This window comes from Canis lupus, chromosome 35 (genome assembly GCF_011100685.1).
Source record: "Canis lupus familiaris isolate Mischka breed German Shepherd chromosome 35, alternate assembly UU_Cfam_GSD_1.0, whole genome shotgun sequence".
NCBI lineage: Eukaryota > Metazoa > Chordata > Mammalia > Carnivora > Canidae > Canis > Canis lupus.
Genome location: NC_049256.1, coordinates 3,676,023 through 3,703,454, shown reverse-complemented (window position 1 = coordinate 3,703,454; position 27,432 = coordinate 3,676,023). Strand labels below are relative to the sequence as shown.

The 27,432-nt window shown below is 38.6% G+C and overlaps 1 protein-coding gene and 1 long non-coding RNA gene across 3 annotated transcripts in view; one reads left to right on the top strand and one right to left on the bottom strand.

Moving 5' to 3' along the window:
- The window catches only part of GMDS (GDP-mannose 4,6-dehydratase), a 574,940-nt gene that overhangs the window by 228,907 nt on the left and 318,601 nt on the right, over positions 1-27,432 (top strand). The window lies entirely within an intron of this gene.
- On the bottom strand, positions 141-2,263 carry LOC102157309. The gene is made up of 2 exons (XR_005384201.1): positions 2,092-2,263; positions 141-716 (listed from the first exon to the last, which is right to left on the bottom strand). It is a non-coding gene; the product is annotated as an uncharacterized LOC102157309 (long non-coding RNA).

The window sequence follows — 27,432 nt, the reverse complement described above, 5'->3', positions numbered from 1 at the left end:
GAAGACCTGAGATGGCAAAGCCCACAGGAAGCAGACCTCAAAGAGAAGTAGATGGAAAGATAATAGGAGTTTAGTAACAAATTGAAACACAAATAAATTTCTCTGCTCATGAAAATATACATGGGGCACATACTAGGTTATTAATGCATATCTGAAAGCATTTAATTTTCATGTGTATATACAAAAAACCGCAGTGGATTTCCCTTCCTAGCATTGTTGTGTCCCTACCTAAAACTGTGTGCCTTTGTGGTGGCCTTGAGGTAATTTAAGACCAATGCCATGTGTGTTCTGTTACTTATTGAGCAGGCGTAAGATTTCACCTTCAGTTTGTAAGCAGAAGTGGATGCTGGGGCAGAGCTCAGCATGTCTCATTACTTTTGCTTTCCTGGAATCTGGTCGTCCTGACCTCCTGGGCAATTGCACTTGCCCACCACTTCAGTCCCTGCCACGGTTCTCCATCCTAGTCCCACTTTCCGGGTGTATCCAAGAGACACCTGGGCGTGTCACCTTTATTGGCAAAGACACAGACTATCCACCCTGACATCCAAGGCTTCTTGATCGGATCCCAACCAACTTTCCAAGCTCCTCGTGTCCCATTCCACGCTGTGATGTCTGTATTCTGGATTTGCCAAGTGACAGGCTGTGTCCTGATCATGCCTCCTCTCCCATAGCTACGTGAAGTTGGCTTGCTTCTCACTCTTTTAATGCTGGTGGAGCTGTATACATAAGAGATTGGAAAATGAAAGCCCTGATAGTACCTTCTCCAGCTCTCTCTTTCCTTTCTCTGTTCCTCTTCAACTCCTTTCATTTATTAATTTTTGACTACTTAATCTTTTACACTCTAAGGTTTACATAGAAATCCAGCAAATAAAACTGTATTGTCTAATTCTGCTTAAATTTCTAATTATTTTTGCTTTATATACTTGGAAACTATTACGTTGCTTTGTGATCCAAAAGTTTTAGTGTTTTTATATATTCTTTTATATCTTTTTCGCATTTATATATTTGTATATGATATATATATAAATATAAAGTATGTTATCTAACTAGATAAAATATATTTTTCCTGATTAATGCTGTTTTCTGGAATTACACTTTATTTGATGTTAGTTTTACCACTTTTATTTTAGCCTTTGTCCTTTTGTTTTCAATCTTTCTGCTTTATATTTTGGGTATGTATCTTGAAAATAGCATCTCAGTAACTTATTTAATAGTCAAAGAACTTTTTAGTCTAAAATAGAAGAATTCAAGGCATTCAGACATCATTTTGATTCTTGATCTATTTGTCCTAATTCCTGCTCTTGTATTTTTAGTTTTTAAAAACTTGTAATGCTTTTTATTTTTTCCTGTTTCTGATTCTCATATTTATCTAATTTTCTTGATGCTATATTCCACCTCCAGTGATTTTGGAGTTCTACATTCCAGCTATTTTGTTGGTGGTTTATTATAAGAATATTTGAAACTATGAATTCCAAGAATTTAATGGTATCTACATCTCACCACATCCTTGCCAAGGATAAAAGGAAATCTTCTGCATGGTTTTTGCTTATCTACTCTTTCCTACTTGAATCCTTGTTTGTAGAAATAATGTATATCTTAAATATTAGTTTAGATTTTTTACATTATGTCTTTTCTATTCTAATCTTTCTAAATAATTGCAGGTAAACTCCACAGCTGCATTAATTATTAAGACATGGTTTGGGCTAATCGTAGTCTTTATTATCTTTATTATTTGACACACATTGCTTGACTTATCTATTCGGATTTTTTTTAGGTACTTTCTCAAGTAATACTTTGCCTCAGGAATGCATTGGTAGTATACTTTCCAAATCTTCACATTTTCAAAAATCCTTTCCTTTTATCTTCACATTCAGTATCATATCTTGTTTCAAGTCTGGAGTCATAATCCTTTCAGATTTGTATAATTATTGCTCTACTATGTTTGGCCTTTTGAATTGTCTTTTCCCTTTTCTCCCCTCTCCTCCTTCCTTTTTACACTCTTTCCTCTTCTTTCTTCTCCCTTCCCCACTCCTCTCTGGCCTTCCCTTCTTTTCTATTTTCCTTTTTTCCCATTCCTTCCTTATTTCTTACCAGAGAGCTCAGAGTGATTCTTCTCATTATCTTTAGAAATTCCACCAAGAGTTTGGGTTATGAGATCTGTCAGTATTCTGGCCCAGCACTTAGGGGGCCCTTTATCCTCTGGGAGATTTTCCATTTGGTGAATTACTTCTTCCCTTTCACCCATTCAATTTCATAGCAATGGAATCTCCTGGATACAACAGTTAGATTTCTTATTTGTTCTCTCATCATTCTTCCTTCTACATTCTGGAAGATTATTGAGTTGGTGTTCTAAATCAAGAATTTGGTTTTCTTGAGTAGTTTATTTGGTTACCTGAAGTCTCTAGTAAGTATCTCACCAAAGCAGTAGTGTTTTTAATCTCCCAGAGCTATTTCTTAGTCCTTAGTTGTTCTCTATTTTTTTGTGGCAGACTTATCCTTCTGAGATGGCATTTCTTCAGATCTCCCTGAGGATACTGATTAAGGGCTTTTTCCTCTGCCTATTTCACTTGCTCTCTCTCTTTACTGTTTTTGGATACTGATCCTATCCCTGTGATTTTTCATTGCTTACTCATTTTGATGAAGGGAGGTGTGAACTGATCATTGTCAGTGGTTGGCAAGCGCCCCTCAGCAGTTGTGGGCTCTTCGAGGGGCCTCTTCCCACCAAATGGTCATTGGGATTGAGCTCCAGGGGGTTCACAGGCCAAAAGGTGGTTCCTTTCCAGGTGTGTTGCCTGGGAACGAACAAGAAGGTCACAGCCCCTGTTAGGAGGACATCACAGGGTGTTGAATGGGACATTTTCTGTTTCGGCACAAGTGGTAATTTGTGTACAGAGATCCTTGAGCCATGAAGTCCTTATATATTTAAGAGGACCATCAACAAATGGGACCTTATTCCTTTGTCAGGTCTTAAGCTGCATCAGAACCAGCTTTTCTGTCGGCCACAACTTTCTTTGTCAACCCCATAGCCTCCTCTCCATCTATCAAAACAGATTGAGTAGGAAGAGGGGAAGAATCATTAGGCATGAATCCTCAGCCTACTGGAGAATCCTGCTGCTGATTCCTCCTCAGACCAAGCTAAGAGTGGGTGGGCATCAAAAGAATTGCTTGTGGAAATCGGTGATGCTCTAAGAAAATTACTCGCATCTCATTCCGTGGTTGGAACTCTGGTTAGGTAGTATGGTAGAAGCTGTAAGTTATCCCCCAGTTTCTTTTCTCCCCTTCTTAGTAATAGAATTCTGAATTTTTATGCTGAGTACATGTCCTATAATAATGACATTTCTACCTCCCGTTGTATCTAGGTATACACATGTGACTGCGCTCTGAGAAATTGCTTTTAGGGAGAAATGACATGTAATAGGGCTATAATCGTGTGTGTGTGTGTGTGTGTGTGTATGGGTTATAAGGGAAAGAGAGAGAGTCCTTGTGATGGGATGGTGGATGTGATGACAGGAATTCTTTTTTTTTTTTTTTTTTTTTTATTATTAGAGTTCGATTTGATGACAAGAATTCTTGTAGCCATTTTGGTCTCAGGCTTGGAAGCCGTATGTGGATAGTGGAGCAATATAAAGAAATGGCATCCTTAATAATTGTGGAGATATTATACTAGTCTTTTCTAACAAATAGTGGATTTATGTTAGTAAAAGAGAATTAAACCTTTATCTTGTACAAGCTTCTCTTTTTTGGCTTTTTTATCACTTTCATATGAGTCCAGTCCTAATGAGGGCATTCTACTTGAGTAGAGAAGAAGAGAACTGAAGAGAAATGGTAGAGCAGAAAGAAAAGATAACACTAGAGTAGCCACCCTCTTGCTGGTCTGGAAACCAACCAACCTCTTGCTGGTCTGGAAACCCCAGTAAGGGGAGACTAGAGGATGTGCTGGTAGAGGCAGCTATTAGGGGTGGAGAGCATATCAGAAAATGCTGTCCCAAAGCCAGAAGTATTCCTCAGGGAACTGTATAGTCCTTCCTGCTCCAGGAATTCACTCCAGCAAATTATGCCTGAATTAGCTAGCATATGTGCACCCACCACCTAATGACCTAGCTGGTTGTTAGGCAAAGAAGCAGAGATCACTAAAAAATAGGAAACTAACCCCAAGCAGTTAAGCAGGACTGGGAAAAGGTGTCTCTGCACCAGGTACTGTTCCCCTCTCCAGTCAGAGGTACTGTATTGGAAAGGATCAGAGCAGAGCATGGCCTAGCTAGGTCAAGTGCCCCGAGCACAGGACTGGCCTGCACTGGAGGAACAGTTAGGAAATCAGAAGGATAACATCTGAGAGTAAACCAGCAAGCACTGCTCTGCCCACATGCAGTTGAGAGTTTTGCTTAGGGAAAGGAATACTTGTACAGTTGGGGGCAGTGGTGGGAGAACAATTGTAAATACTTCATTTTGTATTTCCCCCAGGGCTGAATCTACAGTAAACCAGTTATGTGGGTACCTGTAGAGATATTAGTGGGGGTGGGAGTTGATTGATTCGTCTTCTTCAACACAAGACAACATTGGAACACTTGGCAAGCCACTACTTAAGGGTTCTGATGTTCTCTTAGTCTGTTTGTTCCTTCCTTCTATTCCCTTTCCTCTCCTGTGTTGCCAGCATCTATGGTGATGATGGAGGTCATTGGCTGCCTGTCTAGAGCTGTAGCTAGTGAGGAGTCTGCCAGAGGCATGTGGAGGTGGCTGCAAGAGGGGATTTCTGCATTCTGTCGACATCACTGTCTTTGACTGGGAGCTGCCTGTGTCACAGTCCCTCTTTCCCTCCCTGCTTCCTGCAACCTGCCATTATATAGTGAGTTGGCCTCTCAGGAGAAACCTAGGGTCCTCACGGTGGTGGCCACTCAGTTTCTGTGGCCAAATTTTTCCTGGCTGTGTTGTAAGTCAGATTGTTGCTTTTACGGGCATAGAGGTTTCTCTAGGTTTGTGGGCTTACTTATAAGGCTCTTGGCGCTTTCTGTCATGGTACTTGTAACTCAACATGGATTATTTTTGCCCAATCGATCATACATTCTTTATGGTGTTCAAAAATTCTTTAATTTTCTTTTATTGATTGTGCCCTTCTTTGTGTTCTAGGACTGTTGTTGATATTTTTCTTAGTCTTAGTTGCTCTGGTGATTTCAATATGATTTTTATTTTTTTTTTAAAAGAAGGGATTTCTGGGCTTTTGAGCACTCTGTTTCCTCTCGGTGCCTTTTCCCCCAGTTTGTCCAGTGAAGACCTATAATCTCTCATGGCTCAACTAAAATGTCCTCCTTGAAGGCTCAGACTCATCAGGGTGTATTTACTTGCTCTCTCCCTCTTCTATGCTATTAACACTTGTCATCATTCTGAGGTGCATTAAAGAGGTTTTAATATATTTTTATTTGTATATATGTGTCCCTCCTACATTGTAGGTTCCTTAATGACAGAGTTTGTGCTTCATTCCTCTTTCTATTCCCAAACTGTACACAGTGCCTGGCCCTAGCAATATGTCATACATATTTGTTGAAGAGTTATTTATGATTTGGCTTCTTGATGCTTTGTGAAAATTGTAAGCCACAAGTTATGGAATATAGCATGTTCTTTCCCTCCTGGGAACGAAACACTAAAAATTTTAGAACTGATGTAAATATATCCTAAGAGTTCAGTCTTCCGCTTTCACATACTAACTTTATGTCATGATTGTATCTATATTTGCTTTGGTTGAGGTGTGATAGTTGGAAAGGTGTATGTGTATAGGGAGAATAAATCAAATGTTTTTTAGTGTACAAATGCCAAGCAAATAGACAGTATGGATTTATATGTTTTGGGAGCCAAAGAATATAAGTACAAATTGAATGAATGAGAAATTTATTTAGATACTAACTATAGGGGATTCCTGGGTGGCTCAGTGGTTGGGCGTCTGCCTTCCAGCTCAGAAAGTGATCCTGGAGACCCGAGATCGAGTCCCACGTCAGGCTCCCTGCATGGAGCCTGCTTCTCCCTCTGCCTGTGTCTCTGCCTCTCTCTCTGTGTCTCATGAATAAATAAATAAAATCTTTAAAAAATAGATACTAACTATATAGTGTATACTTGTGAAGCCAGTTATTGTATTTTTTTTTTTTTTTGTATAAGCTTCCCCTTATGTCATCATAGCATTGCTACAATGGAATATGCTAAAGGTTAACATCTCCATTTCCTTCAAATATCAAAAAAGAAAAAAAGAAAGAGAAAGAAAAGAAAAAGAGAAAGAAAAATAAAAGGAAAAAGAGATAAAGAAAGAGAAAGATTTAAGCCAGGAACTAAGTATTACCATGACATGTATCAGGTCAGTGTAGAAGGTATGGTGTGGGTGATCAGAGGTGGGCAGAGCTTCATGGAGCAGTGATTCTCGTCACCACAGCACTGTTGGCACTGAGAGAACACAGGAAATTGGCAGCTAGAGCTAGCTTTTTAAAAAAGAATCCACTTAAATTCCAGACATGACTAACGATAAGTCTTTGTCTGTATTTAAAAAAAAAAAAAATCTTTTGAATTTATACAAACCTCTTTTCCCTTTTTGCTCTTTTCCTTTTAGTGAAGGAACCATTAAAGATTGAGGTCTGGAGAATAAATTCAAAGAAATTTTCTAATGTTAGCTTTAACTTAAAACTGTGTAAACATTTATTAAATAGAGTTTTCTGATAACATTGGAGAATTAAGAATAAATAAATAATGAAATACAATTCAAAAGGGATACATACAGAAAATCTCTATCAATATATTTTCATTTCTTTCTTGATAATAGTCCTTTACTTTGTGGTAAGATTTTCTTTTTTATTTCATTATCGGCCTACAACAGGAGTTTATTAAACATCTATGATTTGCCAGGTTGTGCAGAGGTGCTGGGACAGAGGTGGTCTCTGCTCTCAGGTCTGTGTGGTAGGGTCATATGTTAAATTGATAATATCAAAAGTGACAAAAGAAGAAATATCTAATTCCATTCCTGGGACTTAAGAATGACCAAAAAAGGGATGAGATGCTCAGTAATTCATTATATAAGTGAGAGTAGCATTTTTTGCAAAGAAACAAACAAAAAAACTGAGAAGAAAGTTCTAGAAATGAGAATATCTGCAACCTGTTTGGAAAGTACAGAGTAGTTTGGCGGACTGAATGTACAGTGCATACATAGTGCATGGGTCCGGGCAGGGGTAGACAAGAGGTCACGGTGGTAACAAGTGGAAACATCCAGGCGAAGGGCTCTAAGTGTCCCGGGAGAGAACCTGGACTTAATTTTTCAGGAAAAGCAGTTGGATGATCTGCTTATATCTGTGTTGATAGATTGTTTTCCTTTTAGTAGTTCTTCTTCTTCTTTTTTTTTTTTTCATGAACTATTTCAAATAAAGATCTATTGAAAAATCTCTGTACTTTTTGTGGACAGTATGCAGGATCTTTTGGGTGGGATAGAAGCTGGAGACTGGATGCTCTAAAGAAGCCTGTTATAGTCTCCTATAGATTAAATGACTCAGCAGACAATTATTGAGCACCTTCTCTGTGCCAGGTGCTGTTTCAGGTGTTTGGGATGCATCAGGGCACAATGTAAGCCCTAGTGAGGTGGACGTTAATGTAATACTAAATAAGCAGACAGGCAAACAGATTATATGTTATTTTGGAAGGTGATCAATAAATACAATTGGCCAAGAGAATCAGAAGTTCTAGGGACAGAGGTGAATGGAACATGGGTGGTTGGGACCTCATTTAGAAGGTAACATTTGAATAAAAATTTGAATAAAGTAGAAGGGTTCGGCCATGCAGATTTCTAGAGGAAGAGTATTTTAGGTAACAAGCAATTCGCAAGACAAGGCCCCTAAGTCAGCAATTTCCATGACAGGCTCAAGAAGTAGCATGGAGGTGAGCATAGGTCAATGGTTGTGCGCTTGGCCTGGGAAATTAGCAATAGGAACTGAAGGAGATGCCCTTGTAGGCTTCAGAAAGGGAAAGCAGTGTCAATGACGCTCTTCAAGGGAAATGGAGATCTCACCCCTCTCTCCACTTCAGATACCAGTTGCTCAGCTTGTTTCCTGTGTTTCCAACTGAACATCTACAGAGTAGGGGTCCCAGTGACCCCCTCCTTGGACTATATAAATGGTGTTCACAAGTCCAGTATCTGTACTTCTGACCAACTGGCTATAAATCAGAGGTTCCTATGACTGAGGTTCCTTCTCAGATTTGATTAAGGGTAAGGAAAGGGTAGGACTTTAAGAGAATTGGTAGGGAACCTAAAAGGGAGCTAATTAATAGTCTATGAATTGACTACAAATCACATAGAATGATTGTTTACGTTGATATCCATACATTTACAGCGCGACTGCTCTATTCACTTATGCTTTTCTTTGGCAGCGAAGCAGTTAGAATAGAAAAGAAAAAAAGAGAATAGAATAGAAAAAAAGAAAAAAATGAGGAGAAATTGGGAGTTGTCAACGGTGTGTGTGTTCCAATATTAGTAAGAATATAGATTAATTAGTTGACCAATGGGGAACCAGTTAGATTTCCTCACAGTTAGTTAGGTTGCCTCACAGGGTAGGTAATATTAATATCCCCTCTTTGACAGATGAAGAAACTGAGTTCACAAAAAGTTTTAGCAACATGTATGAAATGGAACTACTGCTAAAGAGTAGAGCTGGAACTTCAAATCAGGCAATCGAGCCCTCAGGGTGCATCCTGCATCTACAACCTGCTGCCCCTCATCGTCTCCAGACACAGAGGGCGCCCAGGCCTGGGCAGGGATAAAAGAGGGCAATGACCAGAAAGGTGTATCATGAGCGACAGAGAGAGGAGTGATGTGAAGGAACTATTCCAGTCAGATCTGGGGTGTCCTGAGATGCCTAAAGGCTCTGTCTGGTGGCTGGAGTCCTGCCTGGCACACCTCGGCTCACACAACCTCTACAGCAGCTTTAAATAGTTGCCTACTACAAGGTAAACATGATTTTTAGATACAGTTTTTATACATCCCAATTAAATTTAAGAGGGGAAGATACATCTTAAAATCAAGAATATATGTCAGGAAAGCACTTTTCTTTTTATTGATTTTGCCAAGATAGTGAAAAAACAGACACTCATTCCTTCAGGTTTCCAGAGAGGATGAGTAAGGCCTGTGTACTCCTTGCCCCCCATGGACTAGTACTGGAGGAACCCCTTTGACCTCTTGTCTGGGAGGCATGGGCCCAACAGTTAACAGGTAAGGTTCGACAAGTGGGATGGAGTCAAATGATGGAAAACCTTGAAATTCACAGTGAATAACTTAAAATTTACCTTGAAATCTATCTATATGAAAGTTCTGGTAGCTTCTAGACAAAAACAGTGACTTAGCAACAATTTGTGGGTCAGGTCCATTTTTAATTGGGTAGGGAAAAAACTGAGCACCAAGAGAAAACTTAGGAGACATTTGTGTAAATTAGTCCTGAGGTAATGAATTTTAGGATGGCAGCAGTTTCCCTCCTGACACCTTGAATTGTGTACTTTCCTCTCTAGTTAACTATCACGTAGTATTGTGCAAGATAAGATACGTATGAAAAAAACCATTTCTTTTCATTCTTATTGTTCTTATATAAAAGAATCTCAAATATCTCTCTAAGTTGTTAAGCTCTGATATAGATTCATAGGACAGAAAAATGCTGTTAGCCCTGTTTTACAGCAGAAAAAAAAATGACATCGAGGTGTTAAGTCTCTGGGAGAAATGGCTCCATTGTACTCGGTTCTAACTCCAGTGTGGAGTCACTTTGTTCAGCCAATCCTTTTATTATATTAATTGTATTTACATTCATTTATTCTTCCTTTAGCATACAGTTTTGTAAGCAGCCCCACTTGTAACCCTAACAATTTATGGAGGATTGCTGTTGTCAGAGGAGGGAGAGCGGTGAGCAGTGCTCGTGTGACCACAAAGGCCCACTTCCTCCACTTGGTAGGAAACACTGCCAAGATGAATTCCAAACACCCTTTTCCCTGCTGCTCGAGGGCCACAGATGTATAGATTCCAACCATCGGGTCTCTACTGAACAGGTGAAACTCAAGTTCATATTTCTGATCCGAGTAGCTTAAAGCTAAACCCCGTTGAACCTGCCCGGATGCGCCTTCATTCATAGGCATGTGTACCATGCGCAGGACTTTGCATTCAAGCTCTTTTTATCTTGTTAGAATTCATATATTCTTCCTAAAGGGTAACATATTTTTTAAATATTCAGAACCTTAAAACTTGTTAAGAACAGTTAATTTATATATAACAGGAAAAGAAAGAATAGTGCCGAAAGAGAAAATTTGTGAATAATAATAATTAAAAAAATCACAGATAACAATTTGAATGGTAGGTTGATTGGTCTCTTTGGCATTTCCTACCACTTTGGGTTTAAGACTAAACCACTTAATGAAGAGAGAATAAACGTATACCCAACGTGTATGGTTATGTAAGTTGTATCTGGCCCGAATTTGTCTTAAAAAATAGTAAACAACTTTAACTGATCACATTAGGTTTTTAAAGTTTCTAATTTTGCCTATTCAAGCAGCATCAGTTTTGAAGGGTTAGCCTCAAATGCACGGAAATGTTGGGAGTGGCATTTTGTATCTAACTTCTGAAACAGAAGCTTGCTTTGTTTCCCGGAGTACAACACCTCCATTTCTGGTTTGGTAATCAGGCTAGCATGAACTTTGGGCACCTTTGGTATATATATCCCTTCCCAGCATGCCATGGATCCTTCCATTTATTCTTTGTTATTTCCTTTTGTTCTTTAAAACTTAACCATTCCTCTGTGACTTTCTTTTGAGGTACTTTGTCCATTGTGAGTAGTCTTCTTTTTTTCTCATTCACTAAACACTTGCTGCGGCTGTAACCACATGCCACACCCCAGAGGCTCGGAGCCTGTAACAGATCTGAGCATTTGGCCTGTTGTGTCTGTGAGGACAGGTTGGGGCAGCGGGCCAGGTTTTTGACCCGTGGGCAGAGGAACGCAGGGGCTATTACTAGTTTTGTCTGTGTTTTATCATGGTTCAGCACAGATCATGAAGCACACTTGGTTTAGAAGTCACTTACGTCACTTACTTATATTTATAGTCATAGCTTTGGCATACTAAGCATGGTTAAATTATATTATTTCTGGTGTGTTTTAAATGGTAGGGGGCATTTTAGAAATACAAAGAATTAAAAGATACTTATATTGCTAATCTTTGGTTTTCCAGAAAAGCAACTCACTTCCTCACAAAGGAACTGCTGAAATAAGTGTTTCTAATTGTTGGAGAGCTTGAGGAGGGGACTAGGACTATTTTGTGAATCTCTCTTGTGATTCACATATTCTGAGAGAAACAGGGGAGGAAAGCCTAAGAGCAGCCTTTATTCATCACACATAACATGATCACCGTTGTTCTTGCTTTGTGAAAGCGGGTGCCCCTGGACCCTTGTCTACCCAGTCTTCCCTCCCCAGTCTGTTGTGGCAGGAGCCATGGGGAGAAGTGAGTCATCATCCAGTGCCCAAAATGCTCTAGGCACTCAGAATATTTTTTCAGAGACTAGACAAGGTCTCTTGGACTCTTTCAAGTTTTCAGAGTCAATTTTCTTTCTCTTTAATTTAAACTTAAATTGTCACCCTGGGTGAAAATACTCAGGTATGAAAGCAGAGCCTTTTTCCTTGGGAGTCTTTGGGTTCCCTTGTTACCCCAGTGGAAGCCCTTGGTCTCTCCCTTTTTTTCCCTAACCTTGACCCCTCCCTTACCAGCCTGGCTATTCTAGTGTAAGGCCCTGCTGTTCCCCAGGGATCTGCACATGTAACTTTCTTCTCCCTCACAGCTTCTTTACCTTTTCTCCGACCCCTCCTTGCACCAACAGTGTGTCCATTTCTTAGCTCTAGGATTCTAATTATTGCACTTTATCCACATCTTTTCTTGCCCTTTTCTGACTATACTTGCTTGGGTTCCTAAAGTGTATCGCATTTAACCCCTAGATTGTAACCTGTAGGATTTTGCTGGGATCCCACTCCCCCTTGACCTTCCAATTCTGTCATGTGGAATAAACTCTCAATGACTTTCTCCAGCCCTACTCTCAGGGATATTATTATCAGAAAATTCTGAAGCCTAATGTAGGAAGACCACCCTTTCCATCTTCATTCCCCACTACCCCAGCATCGCTCTCCATTAGTCAGGACTTGTCCGTACAAGGGCAGCTTGCCTGAGTCTGCTTGACCGTTTCCAGAAGCTTTGTGCTTCTCCTCATATGTATTAATTATCTTTTCCTTTCCATGCCATTTATCTACATCCATCCCTCCTTCAAAGCTAGATCTATTTTATTATTATTATTATTTTTTAGAGATTTTATTTATTTATGTGGCAAAGAAAGAGAACATGAGCAGCAGGGAGCGACAGGCAAGGCTCCCGCTGAGCAGGGAGCCCAATGTGGGGCTCAGTCCTAGGACCCTGAGATCATGACCTAAGCCGAAGGCAGACACTTCACCAACTGAGCCATCCAGGCGTCCCTAATTTTTTTTTTAATATTTAAAAATCTTGTGTGTGTATGTTGATGGTGTATGTTGGTGTGTGTGTGATTGTGTGTGGTGGTTGGTGGTTTGGTTGTTTCCCTTATATTATTATTTTTTCCCTAGTGTTAATGCCACCTCTACTACTTACTGACTGTGACCTAGGCAAGCTCGTTAATTGCTCTAAGCTTCATTTTTTCCAGATGTAAAAGAGATATAATAGTAGTCCCTGACTCATAGGCTTGTCATGATGCTTAAATGACAGAGTGCTGGTAAGGCACTTGGCCCAGTGCCCGGCGCATGGCAGGCTTCAAACACTTACTATTACTGTGACGTCTGCTACGACTGCAGCTTCTTCTGTGGCGAACACATTTCTTTTGTTATGTTTACCCCTTTTGCTCAGTGAAGCCTCACCTTATTTAAAAGTATAACCCAACATTCCCTATCTCCACTCCCTGCTTTGCTTTTCCCCTATACGTCCTATCACCTTCGAACTTACTATAGATTTTACTTCTCCATGTTGTCTATTTTCTTTGCCTCTCTAGAAATGAAGATCTACAATGACAGGTATTTTTGCTTGTTCTGTTCACTACTGTATTCTTGGTACTTAGAACAGTGCCAGAGCCTCATGAGTTGCTCTACAAATATCTACTGAATGAACAGGAATACTTAAAAACGATCAAATGATAGTTTTATAAACAGTATGACTCACCGTATCTGAAGCAAAAAAATGAAGTAAAATAAAATGAGAGAAACTTCCATGTCAAAGAGACACTGTAACTTTAGATAGATTTTAAATTTTGAGTATATTTTAAATGTATGTCTATAAATAGAAAAGAACAAAAAATAGTTTTAAAGCTGTTTTAAAAATTCCTTTCCCACATTTAGGCTCATTCTCCTTTTTCCCTTGACACAAATAAGGAAAAATGAATGGGCTATCTTTTTACATCTTCATGCTAATGTTCTCTGGTGATTTCTCCAGTCCCTGGTCTGCCCCTTAACTTCTGAGTAGCAGTTAAGCCACTAGCACAGCTGGATCTGGCTTGTGTAAGCGAGCTCACAGAGCATTGCCGTATCACTCACCGTGGAGGGTACAGCGTTGTTTCAGACGGCAAAGCTGTTTCTGGCTGTGCTGTTGGTCTGCTTTTCCATCGTGGGGCCTAAACAATCTCCTTTGCAAAAGTGTGGCATATTGCTGCCCTCTTACTCTCAAACACTGTGTAGTTTAAAGCTAAAAAAGTTTTGAATAGTGGGTTTGAGATTATCTTTTTTTTTTTTTAAAGACTTAATTTATTTATTCATGAGAGACGCAGAGAGAGAAAGGCAGAGACACAGGCAGAGGGAGAAGCAGGCTCCATGTAGGAGCCTGACGTGGGACTCGATCCTGAGTCTCTAGGATCATACCCTGAGCCACCTGGGCTGCCCGGTTTGAGATTATCTTGAAAGGTCAGTTGCTTTTACCAAATATCTCTGACAGCACCCCAGATCCTTAAATTAGTAGCACCGAGTGCAGAGATAAGTAAAACTAATGTCAAGATCCAAGTTTTGGGGTGGGGGTTTAGAGTCATCGTGATTCTTGTGGTTTCAGATCACTCCTTCACCCCTCATTACATTTATGTAAAATCTACTTTCCAATAGAAGTTTGAAAGTAAACTATAAATAAAACTTTGTGGTTATGTAGCACCTCATAAGGTGAGGAACTTCAGACACCTTTCTTTGCTATTTAATTCTTATTATATTTTCTGTCTGTAAGGTAGTGAAAGACTAGGTTTCATAGGGAAAACTAACAGGAATAACTGAAGTTTTTCACAAACGAAAGTTCTGAATCATCGATGGTTGTAAGTTGAGGAGTGTCAATGCAGTGCCAGTGTCTGGCATAGGTGGAGGCACCCCTGTTCCAAAATGTATTTGTACTTCCCTGCATAGTTAATCTTGAAAGTAACCATAATAATTTCAGGTAGGTAAAGTAGGTAACAGTATCTCATTTTACTTTAGAGAAGTCCCAGCAAAGGTCCTTTTCTGGGATAATTTTTCAGAACACAAAGAATGTCATTTACAAATTACCTGTGATTTAAGACCTTGTCTTACTGTAATAAATCTGAAAGGAAAGTGATGTTCTTTTGACTAAAAGAAATGCTAAAACTTGAAATAATTGGTACTCTCTAGCTTAGGTTGTCCAATTTTCTAATCATCATAAATATGCCGCTGTCCCCAGCTAAGCTTTATGTATCATGAAGTCATGGAGGAACAGAGTAGTCCTACTTATAGCACAGAAAAACACCATTTCCCAAATACTACCTGTGCCATTTGCAAAATCTGACTTGCCCATGTTCCTCCAAGGTAGATTTCAACACTGATAAACTTCTGTTACCTTTCAGTTCTTAAAGAGTCTTGGTAATCTAATTCTTCCTGTCTCATTACTGATCATCCTTCCTTTCTCTCTCTCTTTTGATGAAACTTGTATGTTTTCTGGCTACATTCCGACATGATGCTGGATATTGAGGTTTGAAGAAAGGTAAGTATTCACAAAATGTACCCAATTTTTGGCATCTATTCTTGCTGTGATATGTCTAGATGTATTTCCCAAAGATTTGTTCCTTTCTGGGGCACCTGGGTGGCTTAGTTGGTTAAGGGTCCGAATCTTGATTTCAGCTCAGATCTTGACCTCAGGAGCTTGAGATCAACCCTCCTGTTGGGCTCCTCACTCAGCAGGGAGTCTGCTTGCTACTTTCCTCTTTCCTACTCCCTCTGTCCCTCCCTGTGCTTGCTCCCCCCCTTCTCTCTCTCTCTTTCTCTCTCTGTCTCAAGTAAACAAATAATCTTTAAAAAAAAAAAAAAAAGATTTGTTCCTTTCTTCATATTTTGGGATTTGCTGACTGTAGTTTTATTTCCAGAATTTGGAGTCTTTTTCAAATTGTTCTTGTTTAATTTTGCCTGTTTTAAAAAATTATTTCTTGTTTTTAGTTGATGTTCTTTCTTTCATTATCTCTTTAAGATATATTTTAAAGTCAATGTTAAAAAGAAATATTAAAGAGATATATTTAAAAGTCATTTTCAGAATGTGATACTGTTTTCATTTCCTCTGGAGTAAATTCTTCCTTTAAGTGTAGATCTTAGTGGTTCTTCTTTTAACATCAATATGCTGGCCCATGTTAAATAAGGAGCCTCTCCTCTCTTTCTGCCCTTATCTGCTATCGTTAATGGTTTTATGGTTGCCACCTCCCAGCCTCTTGAATATTCTAGCACAGAGCCACTTCTATCCTGGTGGCTTAGAGTTTTCCATTCAGCTCTGATATTGGAGATCTAGTAGGCCTATTCAGGGACAAACTTGGCTGGCATCTTGCAGGAGATCCTCTCACATCAAGCTTTGCGTTCAACCATGTGCCTCTCTTTTTAGACACTGCTATATGTTAAAACAAACTAAAGATTCATAGTTTCGGGCTGTTAGGAGGAGATTTTTTTTCATTTTTTCTCATGGGCTGGAGATTGTGCCCCAGTCCTTCATTTGAAGCGGCGTGCCTGGCTTAAGATTCCCTTCTCAGTGTGGGGAGAGAATGAAATGGGTGAGTGGAATAAGAGTACACTTACCATGATGAGTACTGGGCAAGGTATGGAATTGTGAATCACGACATTGTGCACCTGAAATGAATATAACACTATGTTAATTATGTTGGAATTTAAAAAAAGAAAAATTGTTCTTCCACAAAAAGAAAGAAAGAAAGAAAGAGAGAGAGAGAGAAAGAAAGAAAGAAAGAAAGAAAGAAAGAAAGAAAGAAAGAAAGAAAGAAAGAAAGAAAGAAAAAGAAAAGAGTCCCTCCTCATTAGGTATTTTCAGCCTTATTCATCAGTTACCTGCAAGAGCTAAAATTCTACCTCCACTTAATTCTGGCTCTGACTTCCGACAGGTTTATGGCTTTAGCCTCAGTTACTGCTTACTTTGTGTTTCAGTAACTTCTGTTTCGAGTTAGGAATACACAGCTATGTATCTTTAATTATTTTCTCTTAAGTTTCATCATTGCTGTGAATACTTGAAGTGGATAGATAGGGGGTTGTGGCCTTAAAATATGGCCATGTATTTTGCCATGTTGACTTGAATTATTTAAGATAGAGCACTTGTACCTCATCTGAAAGCTATGGGGAGTCATTATACTTTTAGAAGAATTTGATCTGATAAGATTTTACATTTTAGAAAGATAATTCTGGTAGCATGGAGGGTGGATTTTCAAAAGACCAGAAAGGAGATTAGGATGCCTGTTTGGAGAATGTTGCCTACCTGGTAAAGGGTACCGAGGGGTTAAGTGGGATAGAGGATATTAGGGTGACCAGGAGCAACTTCAGTATATTGGGCAGGATAAGCCAGTGGTGCCTAGATGGCATTGACCTTCAGATTGAGCCTGGTCTCCTGATTGTATTACTCCTTGGCTATTTGGAATAGAAGTTTGAACATTTGTTTCTCTGGCTTCTTCTTATCTTCATATTAGTCAGATTAATGTTTACTGAATATGTGTTGGTATCCTGAATTACATGAAAGAGAAAGGGCTAGAAAAGACTTTATTTAGGGGAAGGAAACTGTGCTTAAAGAGAGTGATTTGGTCTTGACAAAATAAGGACTAGAGCCCTAGCATTTTAATTAATTGTCTTCAGTGACTTCCTGTGTCATTTTCTTCTAGTTTCTGTTGTACCAATCACCCATACACAAGGGAATTACTGTTGTCAAAAATTAGTATTTAAAAAAAAAAATTAGTATTTTTCTACTTCTGAGAACTCACAAGTTCTAATTCTTTGTGGGTTTTTTTGTTTTGTTTTGTTTTCATCGTTTCTGTTTTCACTAAACTACAACTTGAATAATGATTATTTTCTCCTTTTACTTTGTAGCCCATTTCCTTTTGTCCTCGTTTCCTCTTTTTACCTGAAGTGTTGTAGGTACAGTCCTTATTCTCTTCCATCATTCTGTCTGTCCTGCCCCAGCGTCCCTGCTGTTCTCGGATCAGTTCACAGAGCTCAGGGAAGTGATGTCCTATCACACTGTAGCCAGTATCATCATGATAGTATTCAAAAGCAAGTAAGACATAGATCCTGTTCAGTGTGACTTTTGTTTTCCTGCAAAATCTAAATTTTGTATGCCCCAGCAATTTCAATATGGAAAAAAACTGAAATCACAGCACTTATTTTTTTTTCTTATTTTGAAAGTATGTGGCTAATACATTCTTGTATGCCTTTTTTGTTATAGAAAGATACTACTTTAAAAATAATGTTTAATACCGCTAAACACATATTAAGCGCATTAACACTTATGTTTTCCTCCCGGAGAATACTTGAATACATCTTACTGAATTGCCTTAATCTTATGCTTGCATCAGGTTTGTTCCATAATTTTGTTGTGGAAATGATTCATCATTAGAACTAACACATGAATTTAGAAGAAGGCATCTATAGAGGAAGAAGCAATTTTGAAATCAGTCTTTTCTGAGGATCTCTGCCATAGTTGATGATCTAGAAATAGTCTGCTCTTATTTGTTCATTCCCTCAAGAAACTCACTGAAGGCCAATTTTGTGCTAGGCACCAAGCTAGGCACACATCACTGTTACTAACTTTGTTCTAAAATTTGTGGCTTCTTTTATACATAATATGCTTCTCAATAGAATGAGTTGCTCCAAATGAAGATTAAGCAAATTGTTCCTCAAATATCACTCAGTTGAAGACAGACTTCTATTTTGTTAATTTAGCGCTTAATCAGACTTAAGTGAAGGGTGTGCCTCATTCAAGCCTTCTGGACTCCTAATGAGCTGGTTTATGGTCTTTCTATTCATATCCTTTATTATTCTACAAAGCCTTAGTCATTGTACCCACTTCCTGTCTGAGAGTTCACAAACCAAAGAAGTCTAACTTTCTTTAACCCTCTCTTCATTTGGTAGCTGCTGTTTCCTTTAAACATTTTCCTAGTGCTCTAGATATTCTTTGAGTTTCAGAGGACTTTCTTAAAATACAATTACCAGGATTTCATGGCCTCCCAGGAGTGCAAGAAGCTTGATCTTCAACAAAGAACACTGCTTTCTGCTCTGTTGGTGCTGCTTATTTTAGTGAGACTCCCCCCTTTTTATTGGCCATTTAGTATCAAACCAAAGCCTCATGTCTTCAGGAAATATTTAGAACCCTGAAGGACGTGGATCCAGTCATTCTGTTGCTCCTTCCTGTATTAAATGCATAATCTCCATGTGGTCCATTTTGAAGTGCCTTGCCATTTTTCAGCGCCTTTAAACAGCCGCATGAAATCTTGCAATTTACTATTCCTTGTGTGACTTTCCATTTTTCTGTAAAAACAACAGAAGCTTTGGAGATTTTTACGGTGTACCTCCTTTGCCAGATTGTTTCAAAACATTAAATTAGGACAATCCCTGAACTAGCCACTGAGAAGGATCTACTTTTTGTATTTTGCTCTTTCTGCCTGTATGTCTCTATTCTTTTTTTTAGTGTTCTATCTAGAAGCCCCTGATTGGGGGTGGGAGGTACTGGGATGGAGCAGCAAGCCCACTGTTGGTGCCTAAAAGACACCAGGATTTTCTCCCAGGGGCAGAATTATTGTGGTTTCTTTGTTATGGTATTTGCCTAGGCCTTTGACAACCTAGGTGAAGATTTTCCCCATGCTCTTCCTTGCCTGTGTGCTTATTTATTGCCTTAAAGAATTTTGCAAAAGTAATGAGGCAGTATCTACGTTCACAAAGCCACTTTTATTTTCTGCTGTGACATATCTTTAGCTATTCACTGATTCTGCTCATACCATACATTTTGCCAGATATTACACTATGAAAACAACATCCAACAGCCTGGTGATTTGAATTCCCCTCCAGTGTAAACCTCAAGTTACCTTTTTTATGCATTAAAGTCCTATAAGTAACCTATTGGCATCTTTATCATAGTGCATATAGTTTTATAAGATCACTCAGGGCTTCTTGAGCACCCATCAGTCTTAGTGATTGGCCAGCATTTTACTTTGTGAATTAGATCTAGAACTGCTCAGTATTTGGCATTGTTCCTTCCTACCTGCTTCAAACAGCAGAACCCACCCTGGGTCTCCCACAACAACCAAGAGCAGATTTTCTCAGCCTCCTCCTCCTGGGGCCCCTGCATTCCTTCTTTACCTGCATCTCCCAGCAGCCCTCTCTGTCTCCTGGTGCACCTCTTTTGATTTATCTTTGAACCTCACCTCTTTCTTTCTTGAGCATTATTTTTATTTTATTCTAGCTTTAACAAATGCATCTTTTCCCTTGTTTTCTCTGTTTTGCGTGTCAGTTTGCCACACAATTCTCGTTTAAGTCCCTAGTTCATTTTCACAGGAATTTCAGTAAAATATTTTTCTTTTTCTTTTTTTTTTTTTTTTTTTAAAGATTTTATTTATTCATGAGAGACTCAGAGAGAGGCAGAGAGACACAGGCAGAGGGAGAAGCAGGCTCCGTGCAGGGAGCCCGATGTGGGACTTGATCCAGGGTCTCCAGGTTTATGCCCTGAGTCAAAGGCAGATGCTCAACCGCTGAACCACCCAGGCATCCCAGTAAAATATTTTTCAACAAAACCTCTAGGTCTCTGTGAGGAATTACTTACTGAAACAAGCCTTTGGTTTATTTCTCCCATGGCTTGGATATTTTTCTGTTTTATTCTTTCTAAAACTGATGGATGGAGTATACGCTATTCATGAGAGAGAGAGAAGGGACAAGAGAAACGGAGGCAAGGAAGAACAGAAAACTGTGTCTTTACCCAAATAGCATGTTGCTTTGGTCTCTCTTGTATTGTGACTTACAAACATTGCATATGCCGGTTGCCAGTGGGGTTAAAGCCTCCTCACCTAGTTGTCCTAGAAGCTTCAGCTGTACTTCTTGTCTTAATGAACTCCTCCTGTGTCCTTGTTGACACCTCCATTATTGCCACCTATATCGGAAAAACTCTAGTTTCTCAGACTCACTTAACCATTTTGGCAAACCCTCATTTTTTTTTTTTTTGGTTCAGATGATCTATAAATTAAAGAATGATAAGCTGTTTAGGTATGAGGGTAAGTGCTTTGTTCCTACTTTAATGTTAGTAGTAGGGTTATTCTGAATGTAATTGTAGTAGTCATAAAAAAGAAGTAATGCTTTATGACAAAGTTGAGGACTACAAGCTGTTTGCTGTGCTTCAGTCCCCTTATACACAAGTCAAGTAACTATTCATTATTTTTTCTGTACAGAGAATACCCCAAGTTACTGTAATCTGAGTAGTAACTGACAGCAAGTATTAAATATACTAGTCAGCTCTGGATTATCCTCAACAAATATATTTAATCCCTTGGTTTAATATTTAAGACTCTTGGTTGAGTACCTCTGGTTTAAATAATACCTCTAATCACTCATGTGCCATCACTCTTTGTCAGGAGAGCTTGGGGAATGTGTGATCAAAATAATTCGGAAGATTAAAGTTATAAAAATTATAAAATAGGTATCAATGCTAATTTGATTACTCATTTTGATTTTCATGTAGAACTCCAGTGTTGCATTAGTGCCTTAGTGTAGTTACATAGTTTTGGTACTTAGTCATCAAGGTCAGAAATCTATTGAATATTTCAGACTGTAGAATAAAAGGACGTAACAGTAATGCATTAGGCTATATACATATCCAGAACCCAGAATGGTTGATTAGAGCTTAATAATGGACTAGATAGGGGTTCTGAGGGATTTAGGGGCTTTTTGTCTTTAAAAAAAAATCAGTTTATTTTGCCAAAAAATCCTAAACAGTTCATCTGTTTCTCCTACCTTTCAAACCCCCTCTAGCCCTCCTCATCTCCGTACCCCCACCCTGCCCTGTCCTCCCAATCTGTTTTCTGTATCTGTGAGCCTGGTTTTTGTTGCTGCTGTTGTTATTTTAGATTCCACATCTAAGTGAGATCATACAGTATTTGTCTTACTCTATTATTTCACTTAGCATAATACCCTCTGGGTTCATCGGTGTTGTCACAAATGACAAGATTACATTCTTTTTTATGGCTGAATAATCCTCGGTGTGTGTGTGTGTGTGTGTATACCATAATTAATCTCTTCAGTCATTGATGTATACTTAGATTGTTTCCATATCTTGGCTATTGTAAGTAATGCTGCAATGACATGGGAGTGCAAATATGTTTTTGAATTTGTGTTTTTGTTTTCTTCAGATAAATACTCAGCATGTAATTGCTAGATCATATAGTAGTTCTATTTTTAACCTTCTGAGGAAACTCCATGCTGTTTTCCATAGTGGCTGCACCAGTGCACTCCTGTATTCCCACCAGCAAAGCACAAGGGTCCCCTGTTCTCCACATCCTCACCAATACTTGTTTTCTCATGACATTTTGATAATAGCTATTCTGATAGGTGTGAGGTGATATCTCATTGTGGTTTTGATTTGCATTTCCCTGATGATTAATGATGTTGAGCACTTTTTCATCTATCTGCTGGCCATCCTATGTCTTCTTGGGAAAAATGTCTATTCAAATCTTCTGTCCGTTTTTAAATCAGACTGATTGGGTTTGGGTTTTGTTGTTGCTGCGTTTTTTGTTTTTTGGTTTTGTTTTGCTGTTAAGTTGTATGAGTGCTTTATGTGCTTTGGCCATTAGCCCCTTACCAGATACGTGATTTACAAATATTTTCTCCCATTCAGTAGGATGCCTTTCCATTTTGTTGATGGTTGCCTTCTCTGTGCAGAAGCTTTTTAATTTAATGTAGTCCCATTTGTTTATTTTTGCTCTTGTAGCCTTTGCCTTTGGTGTGAAATCCAAAAAAATCATCACCAACACCAATGTCAAGGACCTGACCGCCTGTGTTTTCTTCTAGGAGTTTTATGGCTTCAGGTCTTGCGTTAAAGTCTTTAATCCATTTTGAGTAAATTTTTGTGTTTGGTGGAAGACAGTGGTCCAGTTTAATTCTTTTGCCTGTGGCTGTCCAGTTTTCCCAATACCATTTATTGGAGAGACTGTCCTTTCGCCATTGGATATTCTTGGATCCTTTGTCATAAATTAATCGACTATGTGTGTGTTGATTTATTTCAGCGGTCTCTGTTCTGTTCATCTGATCTATGTGTCTGTTTTTATGCTGATACCATACCATTTGGATTACTATAGCTTTATAATATAGCTTGGAATCAAGAGGTATGATGCCTTCAGCTTTGTTCTTTCTCAAGATTTTGCTTTGGTTATTAGGATATTTTCGTGGTTCCATACAAATTTCTCATTGTGGTTTTGATTTGCATTTCCCTGATGACTAAAGATGTTAAGCATCTTTTCAGATGCATATTGGCCATTGGTGTATCTTATTTGGAAAGATGTCTATTCAGATATTTTACCCATTTTTAAGATTGGTTGTCTTTTTATTGTTGAGTTATGAAAGTTCTTTATATATTTTCGATAAAAATCTCTTACTGGATACATGCCTTGCAATTTTCTCCCCTTATGAGAGTTGTCTTTTCACTTTTCCCCACCAGCATTATTGAGATATAACTGACATATAACATGGTGTAAATTTAAGGTATACAAACAATTTTCACTTTCTTAATGATGTCCTATGAAGCACAAAATTCATCTAATTTTTTGTTTGTTGCTTGTGTTTTGGTGTCATATCTTAGAATGCTTTGCTGAATTCAAGAACATGAAGATTTACTCTCATGTTTTAGAGTTCTATTGTTTTATTTCTTATGTTTAGGTCTTCAATCCAGTTTTGGCTAACATTTATGTATATTGTGGGTCAGAGGTCTGAATTAGTTGTTTGCACATAGATGTCAAGTTATTTCAGCACCATTTGTTGAAAAGGCTATTCTTTTTCCACTGAATAGTCTTGGTATTGGTCCATTTTGTTCTCAAAAAAAGGTGTTGTGCCATGTTGAGGGGACAGTACACTGAGTGGGCCTCAGGAGATGGGGTTGTCAAGGCTCTGCTCTAGAGCAGACTACCGAACCACCCTTCCTGGCTGAAGTTTTCTCACAGTACGGTGCCACAACTATACACTTACAGGACAGTTTACAATTCAAAAGGGCTTTTGTTGGAAGTTTATAACAATTGTAGGAGAAACAGAAAGCAGTCCCGAGGTTTAGAGAAAAGGATTTGATAAAAGCAACACTAGAAGTCAGGAGCAACAAATCTAGGCCTCTCTTTCCAGAATGTTGCTCACCACAAAAAGCAGGGGTTGGCCTTTCTGAGACTCAGACTCTGTGAGGATGTCACGAAAGCCTCAGACTCTCTGATAAACATAAATATACATATGTGCAATATGTGCAAGTGTGCATGCACCCAGAAAGTTGCCATGTTGCCTACAGTTTCTAAGGATTCATGAATTGCAGATGAGAAACCTTGAACTAGATGACCTTTAGGATTCTTTCTAACACTAAGGATCTGTCAAGCCAGTACTTAAATCTTCATGTATAAATTCCTATCCAGTCATTTGGAGTCTTTTTGATGGGGTCAGTCAAATTTCAACAGCAAAGAGAATGTTGGTTTTTTTTTTCCTTTTGTTTGCCTATTTTTTTCCATTTATTTATGTACTATCTAAAGAGCTATAAGAAAAGGTAGCATATGTTGAGTACTCAGTATTGAAAAGATACATTCTAAGCATTTTGCATATACATATTATTTAATCCTAACAACAGTTAACACTAAAACTGAGGCATAGAAGGCTGTAGGCAAGTGTTGAAGCCACATATTATACTTGTACTGAAAGTTATATATATTTTTTAGTTGTATGTTATATTCACAGTGAAGCAAAAGTCATTATATAAATACCCCTATCACTGGAACACAGCACAAGGAGATCTTGCACAACTTAAAAGCTTTTACTTGTGCTAGAATATCCACGTTAGACAATTAATAGGTCCTTTTTCAGAGGATATAAATCATGGAAAAGAACTGAAAACAGGCTGAAGAAAGTAAATGAGGCAGGGGAATGGGAGTTGTAGGGCAGGATGGTTGCATGTGTGCAGATTTTTAAGGAAGTTCATCGAGAATTAAGCATATGTTTGATGTTAGAAATGCTGGAGAACATGATTGGCTAATAAAATCAAATTGTTCACAAGGTTTTATAATACAGAGCAACAAATTCACTGACTTCCTTTAAAAAAAAATCAGACTAGTACTCTGTACTTGATAAACTTCTCATGGTTATAAGTATGATTCCGAAATACACAAAAACATCAGAGATCTGGAAAGTTACACACAGACCATGGGCCAAATCGGTTCCCATGCCTGTTTTTGTAACAAAGTCTTATAGAAACACAGGCACATGCATTCATTTATAAGTTTTCTAGGATTGTGTTCATGCTGTAACAGCAGAGCTGAGAGTAGTTGTAACACAGAATATATTTTCCACAAAAATGAAAATATTTACTATTTGGCCCTTTGCGAAAAGAGCTTTCTGAGCCCTGAACTAAGGCATAGTTCTATTTTGGAGCCAAGATTGAATAATTTAAAAACTTTTTATCATTATTTCTTCCATATTTCTCAGTGTTATAGGATGAATATGGAGTATGTTTCTCATCATGAACAGAGCTGCTTTTGCAGAGGCATGGAGACGCAGTTAACAATAGGAACTTACTACCTAATAAGGAGAACAAAAAAATAAGACTATAAAAAACTCAAGCCTACAGAATTACTCCCTACCTTCCCCTTCTAGAAATGTCTTATTCACTTGGCTTCTGGAATCCTACCTGCTTCTAATTCTCTTCCACTTCACTGACAGCAACTTTCCAGGCTCTTGTGCTGTCCTGTCAACCCAACTCCAGTCCTGCAGCTCAGTGTTGGACCTTTTCTCTTTCCCATTTACCGTGAGATACCTCAGTCTAGGGCCTCGCCTCAGTATTACTATTGCCTGTGACCCCAAAGGCCCATCTCCAGGTCTGCCTTGCCCTGAGCAGCAGCCTCTCATTTCTTTTTGTCTATTTGACATGCTTCATATCATTCCACACTGAACTGGCTCAAATCTGAATTCTGGACATTGTCCCCAAAGTTCTTCCCTTGGCCCCTCCTTCTCCATAAAGGGTACCCATTTACCTATTGTTTTTTTTTTTTTTTTTTTTTTTTTTACCTATTGTTTAAAACAAAAACGTAGGTTTCATGGCTGACTCCCTTTGTCCTTGAGTTCACAGAAATCACACTTCTCCCTGCTTCCATCCATAGCATCCTTATATAAGCTGCCATCACTTTTTGTCAAGACTATGGCAGTAGCCTAGCAGCTACTGGTTCAACTATAGTCCTCCTCCCACCCGACCCCCAGGTACTTCTCCATCTCATCGCCTACTCTCTTATTGTCACTAATGACCCTCTGCCTCTTTGGCCATTCCGCTGTCCCCAGACAAGTGCCCACTCTTGCCTCAAGCCTTTATACTTGTGTCCCTTCTATGTTTACGTGCTCTTCCTTCTTCAACATCTCTCTTTCTTCCCTACCTCTGTTCAAATGTCACCTCTCAGAAAGGCCTTCTTTGCCTTCCTCTCTATCTTAAACAGCTAATGTTTTGTCATCTCTATGTTTGTCCAGGCCTCCACACTACTTCATTTCTTCTTCATTTTAACGTTCTGTTTATGTATTATCCATCTCCTCCATCAAATGGTAACCTCCTTGAGGGCAGTTATTTTATCTTATTCTCTATAGTATCCCTCATGCCTGAAACATTGCTTGGCATTCATTCATTCATTTTTTTTTCATTCATTTATTTACTGAATAAAGATAGCATGTAAACTAATGAGGAGTTTAAATGTCAAATGTACAAAGACCAAAACAAAAATATCAAACTAGTGGGAAAGAAAACAGGCTACCAGAATGATAGAAAAGGTTGATAACTTAATAGTATTGAAATAGGTAACATTTCAAAGAGGAAGATGGACAAATCTCTATATAAATATGAAAGCAAAGCTTTAGTATAATAACTATGACAAAGGTTTAATGCTTAAACACTAACCTATATAAAGAGGTAGAATTCAGAGTAAAGGAGAACCATCTTAGACCATAATTAATGATGTCAGGGTAGGAGAAATGGATCATTGAGATAGCCTAAGACTTTTGTAGTGGGTATACTCATCTGTAACACACTACCAGGACAGTCTCAGGGAAGAGTAGCAAAACCTTATAGAACCACACAAGCATCTAAAGTCAAAGGAAAATCGTTAATTCAAGTTCAAATATAAAGCAAACTGCTCTTATCAACATCCAAAGACATAAACAGATATCCTCAGAGTTATCCTCATTCATATCTGAGTGGTAAATCATGGCTTTTCTTGAAACAAAAAGAAAATCAGAGATGGCCCCTAAAAGTCTGTGTGGGACCCAGACAGGAACTGAAGGTATACATAGTTTTACATATGTATACCATACATAATTTTACATAGACTGCAGATTGGAATGTAAATTCTAGAAGCATTTTGGTTGTATCAGATTATTATCATGGCAGGCCTGGGTTCACTGTACTAGGCCTCATGTCAAATAATAATGATAATTCCTCATCCTTAAAGCCCTTTGCCTCTTCAAAGTCATGATAAATACATGTTCATTTTATAACTACATGAGAATCAAGCAGAGCTGGAGGAGGATATTCCAATCCAGTAGGACAAGAAAAATGTATTACTGATGACAAAATATTATTTATATTAGATTATTATAAGAGAACATGAACTGTGTCTGGTTAGTAGAGTGGTTTCCATATGGTGGTGACTGGAATGCTCCATTTTTGCCTATTATAAGTGACCACCAAAATTGAATGCTTGAGGTTGGAAATGTCACACTTTGTGATTCCTTACCCAAGAACCTTCCAGCCCTCTTGGATATTTCCTGTGAGACTGCTCATTAAGAACCATTCTGGAAGTTTTCAGGCAAGGCCCACTGCCTCATTCACTGGGCTTTTCAGTGTTGAACTCATTCTTACCTTGATCCTTATTCTCTCATGCTAACAAGC